This window comes from Chroicocephalus ridibundus, chromosome 10 (genome assembly GCF_963924245.1).
Source record: "Chroicocephalus ridibundus chromosome 10, bChrRid1.1, whole genome shotgun sequence".
Classification (NCBI taxonomy): domain Eukaryota; kingdom Metazoa; phylum Chordata; class Aves; order Charadriiformes; family Laridae; genus Chroicocephalus; species Chroicocephalus ridibundus.
The window spans coordinates 13939958-13961061 of record NC_086293.1 but is presented as its reverse complement, the minus strand read 5'-3'; the positions used below and the strand labels follow the sequence as shown (position 1 = coordinate 13961061).

General features: G+C 42.9%; 1 protein-coding gene across 9 annotated transcripts in view; it reads right to left on the bottom strand.

Moving 5' to 3' along the window:
• The window catches only part of FOXP1 (forkhead box P1), a 389122-nt gene that overhangs the window by 131353 nt on the left and 236665 nt on the right, over positions 1-21104 (bottom strand). The window contains exon 1 of one of the 9 annotated variants that reach the window (XM_063347905.1): positions 15446-15464. The exons of the other annotated variants lie outside the window; for them this stretch is intronic. The gene's annotated coding sequence lies outside the window, so the exon portion shown is untranslated. Of the gene's footprint in view, positions 1-15445; positions 15465-21104 lie in introns of those variants that run through there. 9 annotated transcript variants of the gene reach the window in all.

The window sequence follows — 21104 nt, the reverse complement described above, 5'->3', positions numbered from 1 at the left end:
TATCAAGATCAGTATGTATAACATATGCCATATTGTTGACACTTCCCTGGATGTACTGCATGCCATATGCCTAAAGCACTAAAAGGGGTGATGAACAGAGTGGCAATACTGAAAGGAGAACAAGATACACCGAGCATGTTGAATGAATTCAGTTATATAATTCAGCCAATAAGGGTTTCCATACATTTAACAATCTCCTTCCCCCCCCGCCTTTTTTTCGCCTCTCTGTATAAAAAATGAATTTAACAACTTTCCGCTGTGAAAAGTTGACACGCTGGACACGTATTCAAAGCAAACATTTAATCACAGTGGGCCCACCAGGCCTAAAAAGTATACATGTAAAGATAGATCATATATAATCACACCAATAAAACAAACAAAAAAGGACAATTCATACCTTTTAGCAATAAACTAAAAAAATAAAACATACAGGTCTGCTCTTGCTTCTACTTGTCCTTTATTTTACCTTTCATAAATCTATACCCCAAGTCCAATTCCTAGAACTAGGGAAGATGTCATCTTGCCCATCTTTAAAGGTTTATTTACTAGTTTCTTTACTAAGAATTATTATTTGAAGAACCCAGAAACTAATGCTCTCTTACACTACAGTATTTTTGTCCCAATCTTCTGGAACGGATTATAAAATTGAAATGTAAGAAGGAACACAGCCGAGCTATATTTATAACAAGAACGCTGCTCTTCAGCATCTGATACATACACATGTGTATCCTCATTTCTATGCCATCCCTCCGCACACTCTAATGGGTACACTAGCTGCATATTCGTCATTAAAAAAAAAAAAAAAAAAAAAAAAAGAGGAAAAAAAAAGGAACTGACTCATCACTGAGAACAGTTTTGACAGTGCTTGCATGCAGAGCCCTGGCAGAAAGGTTCAAGCTATTCAGTTCACCACTGGCGACCAGCTAGAAACGACATACCTTGGATTGAATGAATAGTCAGGAAAAACAAAACCATGCAAACTCTCGGCACGGGTATGGGCTGGTTGCACAGATGAACCCTGGTCTAATCTCCAAGTTTAGTCCTTGGAGCTATGTGCCACCCGGAGGAAGGCATGTCTGGAAGCAGGTATCACTACAGGAAACTCCTACCAAGTTTCCACTGCTGAGACACCATAAAGGTCCCAGGGAAAAGGGAAGAAAGAGCATTGTGGAAATGCTCAGTGTGTGCACAGGGCACTTCCAGGGGAGCATCCCGCCCGGCACTGGGCCCAGGGCAACGCATGGGGAAGCAGGTTGCTCTCCTGGCATACAGGGAGCACGGCTGTTCCTCACAGGGATGCTGCTAATGCTCTCGAGCTAATGATGCCACACAAAGCTGAGGCTTCCCCGTCCTCTGTCGTTAGTGCCACCATACACCCACAGGCAATGGATCAAAGGGGCTATGAGAAGATAAGGAGAATCCATTTTAATTTCAAAACATGAAAATTCTGGCACAGGAGATCACTAAAGAAGATCAGTTCTGTTATGTTTCAGTACTGTGTTGAAGGGGAACGCTGCATTTTAAATGTACATGCACATACCTATTCATTTGAGTAAGCAACATCATTAGCAGCATAAAACGACATAAGAGGAACATGGGACTTTTGTTAAAGTGGAAGGCAGAATCCTCTCTGTGAAAAACATCAAAGAAAAAGAACACATGCTGATGTTTAAAAACAGTCTATGTCTAACACGGAACATCAAGACTTTAAGAAAAACCCACACAAACCAACAACCCCCCCCTTGCTTCACGATATTTTCCTTAGAAATAAATCTAGCCCTTACCGCTGACCAGAAATTAGCTGTCACTGCCTGTTTAAAGCATTGGTTCTATAATCCACTAGTGAGTATTCAGATAAAAATTTATATACACAAGTTTCACATTGTCAAAATTAGGACAAGTGGAATTTTTTGAGTGGAAACACTTGCACTTTATCAGTATTAGACCAGAAAAAGTAAAGGGGGGCATATATCCCAAAGAATTAGAACGGTTTGAGGGGCCTGCAAGGGCCAGCTCTGGTCCTGCTCGGGGCTTTCTGTGGGGGAAAACAAAATTAAAAAAAACAAAGCAAAGCAAAAAAAAAAAAAAAAAAAAAAGAAAGAAAAGAAAAAAACCCCTTTGTCCTGCAAAAGCCAGGTCCGTACAGCTATTTGCACAGGGAACTGGTGAACAGGTACCACCTCCTGTCAGCGTCCCTGGCTTTGTGCTTTTAATACATTACACTTGGCCATGCGACGTCAAGTAATGGAGCAAAAAAGCTTTTTACCTCCTGGTCTCTAACTCAGGGCTGGTCCAAGCAGAGTATAGCCAAACTTTCTACTAGCTCTTGGCGACGTTAGTTCGATGGACTCCATCCAGTTCCTTGTGGACTACTGTCCATATTAGGAAAAAATCCCCACTTGACATTGGCACTGGGATCCAGCCCTATCCGCAGACACCGGCAGCATTACGGATTGTTCCTTGGAAGCCAGGTTGAGACACAAGGACCACAGCCATGCCAGTGGGCCCATGATCCTTCATAATTAGTTTTCACGTAAGGCAAGAAACAATCCTACCAGGGCTAATTAAAACATCTCTTGTGCTTGCACTGTAAAAAAACCCACAGGACTACACATCAGCAACAAAAACAAAAGTAAAAAAAATCCCCTAACCCACCCTGTGGTGAACTTTGTTTCCTTTTTTGCGCAGCGCTTGTGACGTTCACAGGAGAGCTCAGAAGGGTAAAAGGGCATCGCTAACATGGCAGCTATTTAATTCCACCAGGCAGATCCCCGAGACCTGTAACGAGCGTCTGCTTCCTACCCATCAGGCCATTAATCACCGAGACTCCTAAAAGGTTCAATTCATGTGCCCACTCAGAGAACTCATGAGATGCCTGATAGTCATATGTCATTTGAGAAGGGAACAGAACTGTATTCTTCTCTGAACTGATGTAGCTCCTATTACCAAGAGACTCTCTCCCTTGGGAGCAACCAGGAGAGAGAAATGAAGGAGAGCTGACTCAAAGCTCTGCCTTGCAAAGACACATAATTGATGCAGAAGGGGAAGAGTTATAAGGAATCTGCCACTAACCTTATTTTACCAATAATCTGGGGAATTGGTGAAAGGATTTTGAAAGTGGTAAAAAAAAATCTGTAATTTTTACTAGATACGCCCTAGACAGGCCAGCAACTCTCCAGCAAAGAATGACCTCCTCCTTGGATGAGAGCTTGGCAAAAGCAAAGGAGGCTTTTCCCATCTTAAAATTGGACCATTTCTACTACTGATTAACTTCACTCTTCTTGGGAGCCTTCGAGCAGCTGGAGGTGATGCCCAGGCACCACGCGTGCTCACAAATCCTTTGCTTTCCTTGATATCCACTGCTTCAAAAATCTCAATCCTTATCTACTGATCTCTTAAAAGCCTGGGAGCTACTAACCTGGGAGACAACTCCAGCTACTTAGCATAGCACAGCACTCATGAGTCCAAGCACAAACGCGGGGTGTCCCTGGTGCCCAGGGGACCCTGGCTCCATCTCACTCGGGGCACGGCAGCAGTGAACCCGGGGTAAACTGACCCCCCTCGCATACCGCTTCCCCCGACCAGGCTGAAACGTGACACATACATACATCGTTTGACAGTGCCATTTCCTGGAAATGACAGCTGAAAAGAAAAGAGTACAAAAAAGGGGAATACATACTTTCTCAGCTTAAAAAATATACATGGTTGTATAGCTCTGCATTTAGGGGAAAATTAAGAAAGAGCAAGCCATCATTTATCCTGCCATCTTGCTTCTTCGTACTGCTTTTCCTCATTTAATTACTGCTCTATCAGGTAAACTAATAGATAAAACAGACAAAAATATAAAAACCTAAATGCACCTCAGCAATCGTTTCACATCCTTATTAGTTTTCCTGGAAATAGTCCGTGTCTCAATAGACATTCTCTTCCCCTCCCAACTCCAAATTTCAGCAATGACAATTTTTCCCCTCAAACTAGACCGTGAATCTAAGTTTCAGGCAGCCTGGCATATTCACTGCCACTTGATACTTTCTCTCTGGCACCTTTTGATCTCTGAGGCTTTGGAAACACTAAGCTGAACTGATCTCCTGCTGTAATTCATAATTACCAATTCACAGCATTTTTCAACACTCTGTAGACGTCAGTCTGCTGCTTAGGAGTTAGCATACAATTGAAAAATGTTGAAATTTGTTAGCCAATTGAGATTTTTTTCAAAATTTCCCCATTCCTCCCGAGTGCTACAAAACCCATACTGAGCTGCTGCTGTCACTGAAGAGCCAACTTGGATGGCTGGTGCTTCACAGAGCAAAGAGGAGGCAGAGGGGCTGCTTTTGAAGGGTTTGCAACATTGAAAGGGGGTTTATGATACATAAACAGCCTTTTTCAGGTTCAAAAATCCTCTTCTCCCACTCATCACCACTGTTCCTATTAGCTCCATCGGCCTGCAGCTGCCCCCCAGCAGGCAGATACAGAACGTGGCTCTACGGGCGAGAGCCGTGCTCACCCCTCGTCTCTCGGCGTGAACTCGTCACCGCGATCATCTCACTCCAACGCAGGAGAAACGCAAATGGCCACCGCGGGCCACGGCTTGGTCCCAGCCCAAACCGCAGCCCACGGAGTGGGCAAAGCTGCCTGTGCGGAGGCTAAAGGGGTCGTCAGGGCGGCCACCTTTGTACCCAGAACACAATCTTGGCTATTGTTCTACGGTCATGAAAAATTAAGCTGGACGGTTAAAATTTCCCACTCTTGAGTTTTGGTATGAGGCCCCGTAGTATGTTTTGCTCTTGTGGTTACCTATGGGACCTTGAGCAAAGGAAGTCCATGCTGGGAGTGAATGTAAAATATGGGACCGTGCAGGCTGCAGAGAAAGTCTTAACCAGAAGTGTTTGAATTAAAACAAATGTTTCACTGGAGGCTTGATCTTTCATTTAGCTTGTGCCCTGAGTTCTCTTGCAAACAACTAGCAATACACAGCCCTTCTGAAGTGATCTTAAAGTCCTTCAATTAAATTAAAAAGCCTCTTTTCCACCACCTGAATTTTACAGATGGGGCAACTAAGGCACGGAGATGAGAATGGAAACAATATTTGTGAACTAAAACCAGACAAGGAGTTTTGAACATTTAAAAGTAGAATTACATACAAGAAAACTTTTCTCTGGTTGCTCACTAGCGTAACTAAGCTCAAACCCTTACCGGTCCTCTCTTCAGTATAATCAGTGGGTTTACAAATTGGTAAATCCTCATATTCAATTTTTGGTGCTGAAAACAAAACAAAACAAATGTTCCTTGTAATCTTTAAACAACCGGAAGACACCTCAATGGAAACATTTCAGTACTTCCCTGTTGGGCAAAGAATCATGCCAAAAACCAACATCCCGCTGGCTACAGCCTGGCTGTGCTGCAGGTTAACACTGCACACAAGTCCTCCAAGCCATCACAGGCAAAGAGAGGTCTCACACCAAAATCCCAGCCCAAAATACTCCCCAGACTCCGGAAAAGTTCAGGTCCAGATCCACATCTTACACCTCAGGTTTATATCTAAACCAAATATAAGGATTCTCTTGATTTCTTCCAAAGAATAGTCTTTTAAGACATAAGACTCAAGAACCAATAAAAAAGGTAATTTAACAATATCTCTAGTGTGTCACCAATCGTTTAAAGGGCCTTGAGGCTGCTGCGTTCCCACTGCAGTACAGTAGCTTTCCCACCCTGCTGGTTTTCAATTGACACCCTCTGTGCTGATATTTTTTTCCAACTTAAGCTCAATGGCGTTTTTTAAACTTCCCCTCAGAGCTGATATCCTCCACTTGTGCCACCGCTGGGCCCCAGCAGCACCACTGCGGGCAGGGCCAGGGCAGGGCATGGGCTCCACCAGAGCCCACAGCGGTGGGGCAAGGGGTCTCCTCTGTACCACCCATGGGACAAGGTTCAGGAGAAGGGAGAGAATTAAATTTAGATGGAAGAAGGCAAAATGGGTAAAAAAGAAAAAGAAGGGAAAAAAATAGTGGCTGTTGATCAGGATCCCACAGCACTAACTAACCTCTCATTTGCCAGGGCATCCACCATTTGCTGACTAATCTGAGTTTTTCTTACAAAAAAGGCAACAAGAATGACCCTCGTGGACATTTTGCCTGTCTGAGCCTGAACATTGCTTGGAAGACGGAGTATCTAAGACGGGGGAATTGCTCCCTTCATCTTTGCTTGGCATGAGTGGGATTGTCATCGATTCCGATTTTCAGAAATTTTGAGCACAGCCCAAAACGCCATGAACCACTCACAGATGGAGCTGCAGCACCAGCCCATGCCACCATGGCCTCCCATCCTGCTGCTGCCACACTCAGTGGTGAGCACAGGACAGGCACATCTACTCCTGAACGGCTGCAGCCTCTAACAATTTCTGCATGGCCCATTAGTGAACCAAACACAAGCGTGCTGGCCTTCCACCTTGGCTTCTGGTGCAGAACAGCAATGGGGGTTATTAACAGAAAAGAGCAGCAGGGAGGAAATAGGCGTAAGACCACCACTTAAAATACACTTAACTACTGCAAGTGAAATTAATAGTAATAAAAAATAAACTCGTTCAAAAGTTTTCCTTTGCAAATACCTGTAGCATACCCTACCACCAGCATCAGTAATAAGTTTTCAAATGGATAACTGCTAAATGAATGTATCTGCTAAAGGAATCATTTTTTTTTTGTGCACTCCAAGGTTATGTGTTTAGCAGGCTTCGATACTTCAATGAAAAATTGAGGTGGCAATGATTTGCAGACTAAATTAATGTTAAATACTTCAAAGAACTGGACAAACAAGTCAGCAGCAAAAATTTTATGGGTTCACTTCCTTCAAGGGAACTTAAAGAGCCAGCATTTTATTGCTGTGAATTCTAGTCACTCCTTTTACCCCTCAGCATCTGTTTGAAATATGTAGTAGACAATTGCTTTTTTGGCTCTGACTCAGGTGGTTGAAATACAGGACAAACAGACTACTGTATATAAGCTTTCCTCCAGCAATGAAAATTTTTATTAACTCTCTTGCATAGCAAACTCGGCTGCCTAGCTTCCAATCCCTATAGAATCATCAAGGAATGTGGCTAGTTATTAATTCTGGTGGTCAAGCATGGGGTGGATATGCTGAGACTTGTCTGCAATATGTAACCTCACATTTCAAAAAAAAACAAAAAAAAGAAAAAAAGCTACAGAAGGAAGGAAAAAAATAAATGAGTTCTGTTTAGTTCATCATTCATATGTGTAAAATTCCAACCTAAATACTAGCTCTGTACATAAATATGTCAGCCTTGTCAAACGCTCCAGCCAAAGAAAACACGGCCCATGGTGGAAGGGTTCAGAATTACCCTCAGAGAGAGCCATGAACCTGCCCCACCTTCCGTCGCTGTGTTAAATTCAGGAGCTTTCTCACATTGGTGCTTCATGAACACTACCTGCAAACGCTGCCTAAAAATTACTCTTCTCACCCCACCCAGCTGAAGCACCAGGGAAAAGAGAGAAGGAGGAGGACAAAGGTACATAAACCAAAAAAGAAGGTCCTTGAACTCCAGGAGACTTAACTTCATTTAAAAGGATCCTGACCACCTGTAACTCCTACATTCATTGCTTCTGCATCCTCAACACTACCTGTGTAGTGGTGACCACTTTCGCAAAGGTTTTGATCACTGAGAAGCAATGCGAGATGGTTTCCAGCATTTAACGTTGAGTAAAACACCCTCTTTAAAGTTGTGGTTATGGGCTAATCTGAGTCAACCTTTGGCTGTTGTGGTGTATTACAGGCTGCTTTTAGCCTTCTGTTGTGTTTCCAATGTCATAAATACCTAATAGCAGTGATCAACATTTAAAAATAAACACTTGCCATGTATTTTCTACAAAAAAACAACCACAACTGCCTGAAATCCCACTGTTTTGCAGATATTATCAATTTTTGTAATTTTAGTGAATACTTAACACATAGATTATTAAATGGTTGGACTTTGGTTAAAGGTCCCCTTCGATTCTGCTATACTTTTGAGAAACAAGGCAACAGTCTACAGCTAGCTGTCTATTTGTTCAAGCTAATTTCTGCACCAACAAATTTAATAGTTTAAATGAGTCTGTTCCACCAATGCCATAAATCAGAGAACGTGACTGCAACGTGAAGAGTGTGGTGAGCCATCAAGGGCTGCACATTGCACACTCTTCTGTACCACGACATGTCCTGTGACACTGAATCTCCCTGCTGTCATACACCATGACCTGAAGCAATGTCCTTACACCATTTTCTGGTCATCACACCCCATAGGTATCCATTTGATCTTCCATTTCTCTGCCTATTTCCCCAGGGGACAGCACAGAGGAGGATGCTTCTCATCCCTTCCCCTGCAATTGCAGTTGCTGGATGAGAAGAATGCGACTCTTATCTCTCCTATTTCTTACTGCCAGTAAAAAGCAGTTTCCCTTCCAGCTTTCAGCCCCTGCTCACCGTTCGTCAGGAGTGCAGGCTCTCCGGCACCTCGGTTCATCTGGCGAGCACTCGTTGCGCTGCTGAACATCAGCTCACGCAGGGAGCGCCCGTCGCTAGCCCCGGCTGCCTCTTCAGCAGCTCCCTCGCAGACAGATAGGATATTATAAGCACCACATGTGGTGGCCAAATAGCATTGATATCTGTCCTGAGGCTTGTTTCTGCCCTGACAGCTCCCAGCACACCAGGTACCTGCTGCTACCATCACCCTCCAGCTCCCGCCCGGCAGCCACAGCCATTAGCCTGCAAAACTGTGTCCAGTGTCTCCGGGCATCTCATCAGAAAGCATTGTAGATGTGCAGCCTCACAGATACACGACTGCTATAACTCACCCGTGTCCAATTCATTCCTAGAAAGGAATTGTTCAAAGCTGGAATCCACCGGAACAAGAAAGGTCAAGCCCTGTAACCCTTAGGAGACGAGCTCAAACCCTCTCTCCAAACAAAGCCTGCCACGCATGGACTGTAGCAGGAAAGCAATTTTGATGCACAACCACAGCACACTTTTCCACATCTACCAAGTCATACTGACTCCAAAAGAGCACCCTCTCCATGAAATGGGAGGTGCTAGATGAAAAAATGCAGATTGTTCTGAGGAAACCTTGAAAAATGAGGTATAAGTCCATGCTGGAAAAGGACATTCATACTATTTGTCATATTTTCCTTAAATCATTACCTAAAAAAGCCAGCAAACCATGCCAGTAACATAAAGTAATGGTTCTCCAACCAAGCTCTCAAAGCTACACCCAGAGGACTGTAAACTCCGCCTGCTATTCACTAATGAGTAGTCAGCTTTTGTCACCATGTAGATAAGGAAAGGAAGCAGATGCAAAGTACCCTATCATACAGTAGGCAACCTTCTCCAATACATGGGATGTCAGAAAGTCCACAGAGACACCATTATAGTTTAGAGAGCCCACAGTCAACCATTTTATCCTTTCAATATGGTACTTTGGAGAGATAAATATATTGAAACCACAGCCAGATATAAAGTCCTAGATGCAGAAGAATCCATAAACTTTCCATAAACAGGCAGTATTTTCTGCTTAAGCATTTTTGGTTTATGCAATAGCATGGCACGGCCCTGAGCATGCTCCTCTGAGTGAGCAGGTCTTCTGTTACCACAAAAGGGCTCCGCATCTCTCCAGCTCCCCACACCTCCTGAGGTGCCTGAAGGAATCCTACAGGTGCTTTACAGGAAGTTGTGCTAATCTGTGTCTTAGGCAAATAAGGCACTAAACAAGCACTAAGTGCCAGATTAAATGCTGCACATAATTCTCATAATAAATTGTGAAAACAGTAAAAAGCAAAAGCACTGCAATAAATTGCTCCCAGGGTTGCCTGATCCTGCAGCCCTGGGCCTCAGGCATTGCTTCAGTGCTGGTGCTGCCTTACCCAGTTACACAGCGGTTCCCTTTGGTGGAAGAGAGATGCTCAGCCACAGGACCTCACAGGCTTTGCCCGGCAACACCTTGTGCCTTCAAAGTATCACCCTGAGAAAGAGATGGAGCAGGTAACCACATCTCACCCTCGCTAAAGCCATGGGGAAGGTGGCCTGAGCAGGCATCTCCTTGCTCCGCCACCTCATCTTGTTCAGACAAACCACCGCAGAGTGCAGGAGTGCAGGGAAGGAGAAACAACACGGCAGGCTAGAGATGGACAAACTAGTTTTATCAGCAATACTTGACGTGCGCATACACACTTTTGAAGAACAGCACTGATCTTCAGAATTTTTTAAAATTGTGTTCTGGTAGTTATTTTCTAGCCTGAAAGCACCCCTTGAAAAACACAGCAAAACTCTGGGAAACTTGCCTGCTTTCCTCATATTCCGTTTTCTGGATAAAAAACATGGCCTTTTAATTTAAATGTTGCCACCTGTTGTCTTTAGCTGCTTTTTTTTTTTGGTCACCTCCACTCTTAATTCTCCATTTAATATTCAGTTTAAGTTCCCAGGATGAAGCTGGATCCTGCAGTACGAATTCAGGATGTTCAGCAGAACAGTTCTAGGAGTTGCCAAAGTAGCACATCGCCTCAACTAGTTGCATAACTTAATTACGGTTTATCTGATAAAATGTCACCTTCATACAAGAGACCCCAAATAACATGCTTTCCCTGAAATATCCGGAGTCTGATTCATCTGTTTTACTCCTGCCTTATGCTGGCTTAGCACCACGGGCAACAGCAGCAGCGTTACACTGACGTGAAGCTGAAATAAATGCACGGAGAGACAGACACATCGCAAACACACAGAAATTAATGTGCTTTTCACTGCTGTTCGTGTACAAACACACAGGGAAAAAAAATTTTTTTTTCCTTTTCTTCCTTGCTTTTCGCAAGTTCCTGGCTATCATTCTGAAATGTAGATATTCCCATCATGCCTCGGTGTTTTTCAGCCCCATGATGCCCTCACTTTTGATTGTGTAGATGAAGTTGAAGTGCACAGGGTATTTACTGATCCAGTTATCTTGTTCTGTGACAGGCAGAATCAATCAATCAAGGGGCCAGCTTTATGCTTACGTATTCCAGGCACATCTCCGCACTTCAGGATACGAGATCACAGTGTTATCCAGCCAAATTTGATCAACAAATGCAGTTCCCCTGTGCCACAGCAATCTCAGATGAAGATGTTATTATGTGGAACTGAGCAAAGTGATAAAGACAGTACAGAAAAGGGAGGAAAAGTCCAGCTGGACCTTTCTGACAGCCTCTATATACTACGGCTGCAGCATCCCTTTTTCTGAGGCTAACAAAAATAGCACATTCCGGAGTAGCTGTTGCAAAATGCTTTCTGGCCACCCTGTATGTGTTGGTACTTAATGAAAGAAATATTATGCCACAGAGTTTGCTAACATATTCTTAAATGTTGGATAACAGATTACAACCCTTGCCACTGTATTTAGAGAGATTTTTAAAAAACAGGATCACATACTGTATTTTTCATTACTCTGTTGTGAACAAGCCTTACCAAAACCTGAAAGCCCAAAAATATATTTTAAAATCACAACTGGCTTAAGCAACCTTTAAGTATTTTTATTTTTTTTTAAATCCCTTCTAGAAAAAGATGCATGTGAATGTGCAAATGTTTAAGTCTGTCTCAAGGATAGTTGACACCACGCTTTTATTTTGCCAATAGCTTTTCACTTTGCTATTGCCCTACAGTTATTTTACATTATTTAATCCAAAATACCATCTTTTTGATTCTACCTTTCTTTGCATTTTAAATCTTTAATGGGAGCCTTTGGCAGTCCATGGGCACAATTATTAGATATCTGCAGAGAGAAATTGAAAAATTAATCATACTTTCCATTTTATATTTCTGTACTATACATAAAAATTATCTGGTCTTAAAGCTGCATTCTGTGGTCTTCTGATATTCTCTCCCCAACATGGTAAATACTATGCAAGAATCAGTGTATCTTACATTCAAATCTCTGCAGCTAAACACTTATATAGAGAATGCTGTGTTCTCTTTTCAAGTGCAAAATTTATTTCAGATCATTTTTCAATTAAAAGGCATCTGCTGCTACTTCTTCTGTTACGCGCCTAAAAAAATCAGGGTAAAAAGTACCCTAGACTAATCATATTCATGATATTGAAGTTGTTTATTACCCTTTTATGGGCTTGGGTACTTAAATTACAGTTTTCCACAACTGTATGCAAAATGTGTAACAGAATCCTTATGCAGTTTGTTATAGAAACTGATATATGCATTAATCTGACCTTTGTCTAAATAGACCCTTAACCACAGGGAAAAAAAACCCAAAGGCATCTATCAGCATGTGAGCAGTATCAAAACTGCTAAATCTATTAACTTTGTTTTCCTTTCACTATTATTAAACTGGAAAGCAAAATTCAACTGGAAAATTATGCCATTTGAGTTCCCTTGTCATCATGTAATAAGTATGAGAAATATATGTGCAATAGCCAAATGGCCAATAGACAAAACACCCACTCCAAGTGACGTACTGTTTTCCATACCACTCAGACAAAATCAAAACAACAGAGCTGTTGCAAACAAAAACAAAATAACATTTCCCATAAGCATTCCAGACAGAGAAAATTTACAGGAAAAGAAATCTGGGAAAAGACCCAGAGCGAAGTGAGTGTTTGTACCTCCAGCCGTAAAACCCACTTCGGCAGAGCTGGTAAACAACAGTTTAACATTAAAAACGCATAAAGGCTAACAATTGATTAATTGTCAAACTTTGGAGTTAAAGATTTACATCAGACGGGAGGACGGGGTTGCTGGCGCGGACCCCGGCGGCAGGGAGGTTCGGCTGCCCACAGCCCGGCCCTCCGGCCCCAGCCAAAGGCAGATGCAGCCAAGGAACATGTTTCATTCAGAAAAGAGCAGGATGCGAGCCGGCACGGGGAAAAGCCCCAGCGATAAAAAGGCAAGGAGAGGAAAGTAAACAATCAGGTTGATTGCTTCGGAGCAGTATGTTCTGCAGAGACTTCAAAAAAAAAGAAGAAAATCCAGCTTTTTTTTTTTTTTTTTTTTGGAAAGTCCTTCCAACTCTCTGTGCAGCCTGGCGGAATAACAACTTTAAAAAGTGAAGATGTCGCTTTTTTATAGCTGACTCACATTTATATAACTTTGTTAATGCATCTGCTCCCTGGAAGTTACAGTATCTGTGTTTAGCTGCGATACCTGCCCATAAATCGTGGCAGCGCGGCGAATATCAACAGCTGCATTTTACTATTTCAGCCCGTCAGCTTACAGTGTCTCCATCACAGCGAATTCCTGTCAGCTGCACTCTCGCTAACACAATTCCTATGTTTTGCCTGGCAGGAAATGGACGCTCCTGCCCCAGCATCATCTAAACAACTCTGTTAACATTTGCCCCCGAGCGTCTCTCTCTTTGTCCAGTCCCTGTCTTCTAACAGATGTCATCCAAGTCTAATCAAGCATAAAATGGTCATAAATATTTCTTTCTGGTAGATTTCACATTCGCATTTCATGCAGGGACATGATATTTTTCTGCTACCTCCAGGGAGTACCTAATGCAAAAACCAGTTACTTACATTCAAGGCTCATGTTCCTTTAGTAAAATGCAGCACGTGTTCTCAGTTCAAAGACATAAAAAGGCACAAGACTTTATCTTCTTTTGTTTAACTGCACCCTATTTTATTATTTTTTTTTAAATAACACGTGCCACAGCTCCCATCTAGGTATAGCATTGTCCTTTGCTTAATATGAAAACACACAACCACATAATGCCGAATTTTGACCCAACCACTCTCTCAAGCACAAGCATTTCTGAATTTCAAACTCCCATACCTTAATTGTTGCACAAAAGATAGATTTTTTTTTTTTTTTCCCCTCAGCTATTTCCTTTAACAAGCTATTTAAAGACTTCACAAGATTAGAAAGGCGCTTCTCTATTTTGGTTCATTCTATGCAAAAATTTTGCAACCTGCCTCATCATATTTTATTGTAACACTTAAATGATTCTAGGATAGAAATTTAAGATTCATGCCTATTTAACAGTTGATAAAGATAATAATGAGATATAAGCAATTTCCAGTGCTTAAACTTTGGAACTATTCAAGATAATTAAGTCTTCTTAATGTTAGAATCATCAGAGAAATTATATTTACCCTTGGTAAATTTGGTAAATAATATGTCAGACTGGAAAATTAAACTAACCCTGGATTATTCACAAAGCCGTATGTCGTCTTATTTTTTTCCCCTGTTATGTTTGTCAAAGCAGAAATATGACATAGCTATTTAAAGTGAACCACACAACACTTAAGGATATAGATCACAACAGTGAAGCTGTTTTTCCTCCTCCTCCTCCACTGAGCCTAATATTTGATTACTGTTAGTCAAATCAGGCTTTCAGGCAAATAATCTCCATTTTTTAAGTTAATGAGATGTGGTCATGTCGACAACAGCTTGCAGAAACTTTTAATTCCAATTCCTGCAGGCTGTGCTGGCCTCTTTTACAGCAACCACTGTATGAATGAGTCAAATTTGCCAAAATGGCTTATGTAGACAAGTGCACACTTTAAAGAGGCACTAATTAAAAATACCCAGTGGTATCATAATTTAAATACCATGAAAATAAACTGTAAAAGTAGCTCAGCTACAATCTTATGACTTTCCTTAGAGCTCGTTTACTTTAACTAGATGATGTTTTATTGCAGATGTATTCCCAGCTAAAAACAATTTTTCGTCTTGGAGGAATTCAAGATTTTGATATAATTAAACAATTTATGTTAATATTTGTTTCACATAAGCTATTAAGCAAGCCCCCCAGAACAAGTGCTAATTGAGAAAGATGCAAAGAAGTAGAGTGCTGAAGTAAGCAGCAGATTTATACTGTTGATTTACTGCTCTATCTGCAACTTCCCCCCTCATTACAGCTCTCTCTCCCTCTCATTCTCTGCTATAAGGCTCCCAGCTGTACTGAATCCCATTAAAACACTTTCCTTGGATGCTATTATCTACCGCTTTCCTCAAAAAAGGAAGAGGAGGAAAAGGGAGGAAGAGAGGTGGAGCTTGGTATTATGCTCGATGCACTTCCCCGGCCACAACTTCTCCAAAATCCCTTTTGTCTTTCTGATTTTTTGGCAAGGAATGCGAGCAGCACAGCTGTAGTTTAACAAAAGTAGACGTGAGACCAAAAATGAAATAAATAAAAAAAGTTGGTGCTGAGAGGGTTAAACCTATTTAAGGGGTTAAATATGCAATTACCACTGACTAAAACCAGAGAGACATATAGATAAATAGAAGAAATGAAGTCCCCAGGTTCCATTCAGAAGCCTTCATCACATTACTACCAGACAGAAAACTCTTTAAGTACCATTTTCAGATGTTAAATCATTGTTCGTGCAGCACATATTCTCACTATTCCTGGGGGAACAATATCTGAAGACAGCGTGCTAACAAATGCAATCCAGTAAACAGGCATTTTTCCTCTTGTTGTTAGTACCTTTGTGTTCCAGCTCCCAGCTCTGTCATCCATGCCTTCTCTCTGCTTTGAAGTTAAAGTACTGAATGAGCGTTGTCATCTATTATCCAGAGTGTGCATGTAGATTATAAATAAGAAATAAAAGTGACTTTCAGTACACTGCTTTTGCATTAGCAAGTTGCCTTCTCTGTTACCTCCTCTGTCCTTCATACTTTGCTACGAACATTATATTAAAAACCTGACTTTAAGTGTTTCTTGTAGAATGCTATAAAATATGTACACAGCGGAGACAAAAGTTTTATTGAAACAAACAAGTCCAGCAGTTTAACCAGGTTCATGAGTTCAGCTTCAACAGACTGTTTAACCCTTATCTGCAGATGTCCTTCAGGCCCCTGACACATTAATTGTATCCCCGGCTTCTTTTGCATGCACGCTACTGAAAACACAGCGCTATTAATTACACAGAAGTTTATGTACAGAAAGAGTCCTTTTCTACTATCGATCAATTATTTATTAATATTTTCTGGCATAATGATCTCATCGCATTTTTCATTTTAAGGCCCCGAACAAACACTTTTCACACAAGTAACAGCGCTGACCTATTTCAACGGCATCTGCTTGTACCTGGTCAGAAAACTCTTCTCCACAAACACGACTAGAGACTTAGAGATGTTTCTCCTGTTGCTTCGTCTAATGAAAGAGGTGAGCAAAGACAATTTGCACTTCCAGTGACCAAACCCCTCAGTCTTCCCCCTGCCTCAACTGGCTGAGCTGCAACAGGGCTACAGAACTCCTGCAGCAGGGGCAGTTTAATTTGGAAATGGAGATTACCAAGGTCTGGTGTCTTAATCCACGCACACTGCGTAAATTACTGCACTTTAGGAAGCATCCCTGAGGGGTGATGGGCACCCAGAAAAGTACACACCACGGATGACACAGAGAGCTTTGTCATGCTCCAGTGGGGAGTCCCCTGGGCCACCTCTAGGCTGGGGCACAGTGGACTTGGGTCTCACACACTGGCTGAGACCCAGATGTGCCCCTGCAAAAAAAAAAAAACCCTACAAAAAACAGGTTCTGGGGAAGTCCAGGCAGAGCCAAACGAGGCTGAGCCCAAAGTGAGCACTGCATGACGACCTGGAAGCCACAGAAAGTCAACTCCAGGAACACTAAGCACAAGCCTGGGAACAATACACTTCTAAATAAGTAACAAGAGATCTTTTGCAATTAATAAATTCCTCATTATTTAGCAGAACATCTATTTTAGATGACGAAAAGCATCCTTATGCACCTAGCGTTCCTTCAATTCTACGTTCAGCTCAAAGTTTTGGCAAACATTAACTCTTGCACGCCATCTGTGTTGTTTCAAGATGCTGGGAACACAGAGCCCTGAAGACCAAAGCTCCTCTGGAGAGGGAGCAGGAAACGCTGGACGGGATGCACCAGGCAGGGACTGGCAGTGCCCTGGCTGCTGCCTGCAAAACTATGATATCAGCCAAGACAATCCCTCCGTGCAGCTCCCTGCCTCCGGAGACAACATCAGCTTCTGGGGCAGAAGGGAAACCCCTCGGCTCTTCTGGCTGGGCAGCAAAATTTGCAGTACATCTGTGGCTGAGTACCGGCTGGTCAGGTAAGGAATCTGCAGGGCAGGCACAGAGAAGCTCTCCTTCCCTCCATCCCTCCAGGTGTCCTGGATCTTTCTTCCTTTCATCCTTTTGGATAAACAATAATGATATAAGGAGGTTCAGGTACATCCAGTGATTTTCACTTGGACACATGGGAGCCAGTCCTTTCATAAAATGCTTTTGGTAAATGGTTCAAGTCCCTGTAAAGAGCAGGGCAATCTAGTAATGATTTCCAAGGTTGTCACCTACTGCCTGTCCATAACATCACAAAGAAAAAAATCAGATGGAGAAAAATGGAATAGAAGAAGAGGCACACACCCCTTCCTTCCCTCTACCAGGATAAGATGGAAATGTGCTTGTGCTGAACAATCTTTCATTAGCAGATAGCACATCCACAGGCAGCTCAAACAGCCTGGAGAACCCCAGCCTCCTTTCCCTTAGGTAAGGTAGCAGTGGATGGTGCTATCTCTGGATACAGGAGGAATATCTGCAATCCCATGTTAGTGTGAAGGGTGCGCTGCTGATCCCTCCACCGGTGTCAACCTGGGGTGCACCCAGGCACAGGAGCCCCTCCTGCTCTGGGAAAGCACCAAGTGCAGGGCTTGACCACGTCTTAACCCTGGGCAAAGGGGCAGCCCTTGTGCCCTTGGCATTCAGGATCCTTAGTGTCCCCGTGGAAAGCGGACATAGGCACGCAAACGAGACACAACCACTGTGCAATCACCACCTCAGCTGGCTGCACGGGGTGTATCACTGGTAGAAATACAGCAAGTACCAAATCAGATGCTCAGAGCACAAATCTAAACAAATGCCTATGCAGGGGGTCCTGGGGTGTATTCCCAATGTGTCCAAGTACTTCCTCCAGCACAGCCATGGGATTCATTTTGTCCAGTGTGTCTCTGGCCTTAAGGGCGCCCAGCAGCATAACAAGCCAGTGGTCAGCCTTTCTTCAGCTGATCCTGAATCGGGAGATTTCAAGGGGCTAGAGCGAAAAAAAAAAAGTCATTTCTCTCCAAGAAAGATGATCAATCCTTCAACTGGTAGCTGCTGCATCACTGAAAAAAAGCAGTGTCATCTTACAGGACAGCATGCTAGAGATTTTCTGAAACACTGCGATGGCTTTGGTCAGACACCAGGTCCTACCTGCTGGATGCCTGTTGCTCCTGGAGACCTGTCCCTGCCCACCACACAGGAGAACATAAAGGGATATTTTTTTCTCCGGTAGGGGCCAGTTTTCCGTCCACCTCCTGTCCACAGGACTGAACAAACCGAGCCCCTGTCTGGCTCTCTTACTCGGCAAGTTTGTATCTCACCCAAGATTACTAACCAGTAAATACTCCCCGGTTTCATGAGTTCATTTAACAATAGCTATATCTCCCCAGCACGAGGGGATCAGCTCCTAAGTCAAGATCAGAGAGGGTGAAAAGCTGGTCTTAGGAAACATGAGATCAGGTACGAAAGGGATTCTTTGCTGTCAAAGCATAATATGTCAGCTTGTGATAAACCTGAATTGCTTCATATACCAAGGATCACTAGACATTAGCTGCTTTTTATATGGCAATACGGTGCAGAGGTTTCAGACAGAATATTGTTTTATGTTGATCGTGATAAAACTCTCTGTAGCTTTGATAAAGCCTGCATACAGGCTTTTCATTCAAACTAATGAGTGATACTGGCTGTTGGATGCCGAGACACGCTCTTGATGCTTTCCAATGGTTCAACTCGTAACTAGGAATCAATTCAGCCTGAATAAGCAAGAGTGTTAGTCATCTAAGGGGTTTTGAATGATGATCCTGTTCCCTGTGTTTTCCCTAGGTACAGCTGAAAAGGTACGGTGACAAAGGGAGCACCACATGTTGGCAAAGTACATCTCTTACCAGAAGGATCTCCTGGGTTCAGCCTGCTCTGAACGAACAGTTGGCTAACGCTGTAATCAGCCATCAAACAGCTCAGACCCTATGGGCTGTTCACTTAGCACAGGCCTTTTGCTGCTCTGTTTTCCAACATCTGTTTCAATGCTTGTCATCTCCCTGCTTTAAACAAATGTACTGCAGATGTCTTGTCTTTTGGACGACAGAGACTTGGCAAAGCAGGAATAGTGGCCTCCAAATGACAGAGGCACAGTTATGGGAGTTATTATTGGGGGGTTCTGGATGGACTCCGTGCATTAAACATTAAATGGGTTTTTACACCCCTACCCCCACCCCATGCTGCCCTTTAAACCTTCTGTTTTGTCCTTCATGTTTAGAGACTGATGAAGGACAGGGATCAGGGTGCAGACTGAGATGCAGCCTACTCAGAAACATGTGGCCTGAGTCTTCTCAAAAGATTTATCATTGACATATGCAATTAAACGGGAAGACACACTCATTTGCTCATCTTTTGCTCCAAGGACAATCTGATACAAGACTGGAGATGGAGGGACATGATGTGTGGTAAAGATAGCAGCTTCTGTGACCAGTTCTGGCCTGAAAACAATAGAAGAGAGACTTCCTCAGGCTAAGACCATGCTTCTGGAAGATCCAGGTTACTGCGAGGGGTCTCCAGGCGCATCCCTCCCAGGGTGTTCTTTTCATGCAAATCCAGTTTGAGCTTCCACTAGGAAAACCAGTTAACTGAGATTCGGCATTTTGTGTCTTTTGTGAGTGCTACTTTTGCCCCTGTGAATGCACCTTAATAAGATTCCGACAATCTCAGTTTTCATTAGCTTGGTGCAATAGCTGTAAAGAGGCTGGAACAAGCCAGGTGCTGGCTGGCTGGCTGCTCTTCCCGGTGCTCTGTCCTGCCCACTGAAGGCGACACGGGAATATCTACACTGTTTTAAGCATCAAGTGCAGACGATAGGTCAATCCAAGATACAGGCAATTTTTTAAAATCAAGGGGAAAACATGTATCCATTGGTAGGTCTTCGAATAGAGGAAAAACAGGAGAAGTCCTATATTTTGACTGTAAAGACTTTTGATAGTATCTCAAAGGCCATTTTCATAAGTAAGATAGGAAAATATAATCTTAACAAAATTACTGTATATTGGGTGTATGTACCCATGGATCACTCTCAGAATGAAAAAAGATAGCAAACGTGCTGAAGAAGTCAATCTTTTTTTAAGAACAACACAGATGAAGGAACAGACAACTCGGAAAATCTGGGGATGATACTACATTGGGAATGACTGCAAAGATGTTGGAGGAGAAAGTGAGAAATTGTCTGTAAAAATGGGATGGCATTTATTAAGGATAAATTATAAGATGCTACAATTCAGCTGGAATACCCAAACTTTGTAAATACAGCAAGAAAGACAACCAATTATGCAGCACGTCTTTGGGGAAAAAATAAAAGCCTAAGGATTACGTCGGATCACAAGTTGAGTATGAATCAACAGGGTCATGCTGTTGCAAAATGACATGTACCACAGTCAGAGGCATAAACAGGAGCACTGCCTGCAAGTTATGCACTGGGAAATTCATTGTCTCCACTTGCTCCAGCAAGACTTCAGCTGGAGGATCATGTCATTGGAACACTGTAATTGAAGATGAACATAGAATGATTGGAGAGAGTCCAGAGGACAGTGACCAGAATGACCACAGCTCTGGAAAAAAAGGATTTACAAAGGCAGATCTTAAGATTGCTTAAGTTCTGAGAAGATGGAGGGCGCAGACATGGGAACAGCATTCATATATGAAAAAGGATGCTGTAAAGAGAAAGGAGACAATCCGCTCTCCACCTGGGAAGGGCTGTACTTGAAGGATAAGCATTTTGGTCAGGCACTGGAAAGAAGCTTCCTAACAGAGAGTTGAACACTGGAAGACCCTGCCTGAGCGGGAGTGAAACCACTCCATGGACACACTGCTGAGACACATACCAGACAGACTCAGGACTGTCAAAGATATACTTTACTCCTGCCTTTGGCCTGCACGGAAAGACTGGGAAAAAAAAGTCTGTTTTTTCCAAAATCCACAGAGAAAAAGGCTTAAGACTAGAGAGGATTTCGCAGCAAACCTGGCCAAGTGGGCTGCCCTGTTCTGCCAGTGGCTGCAGTGCCCAGCGAGGCCATCAGCCA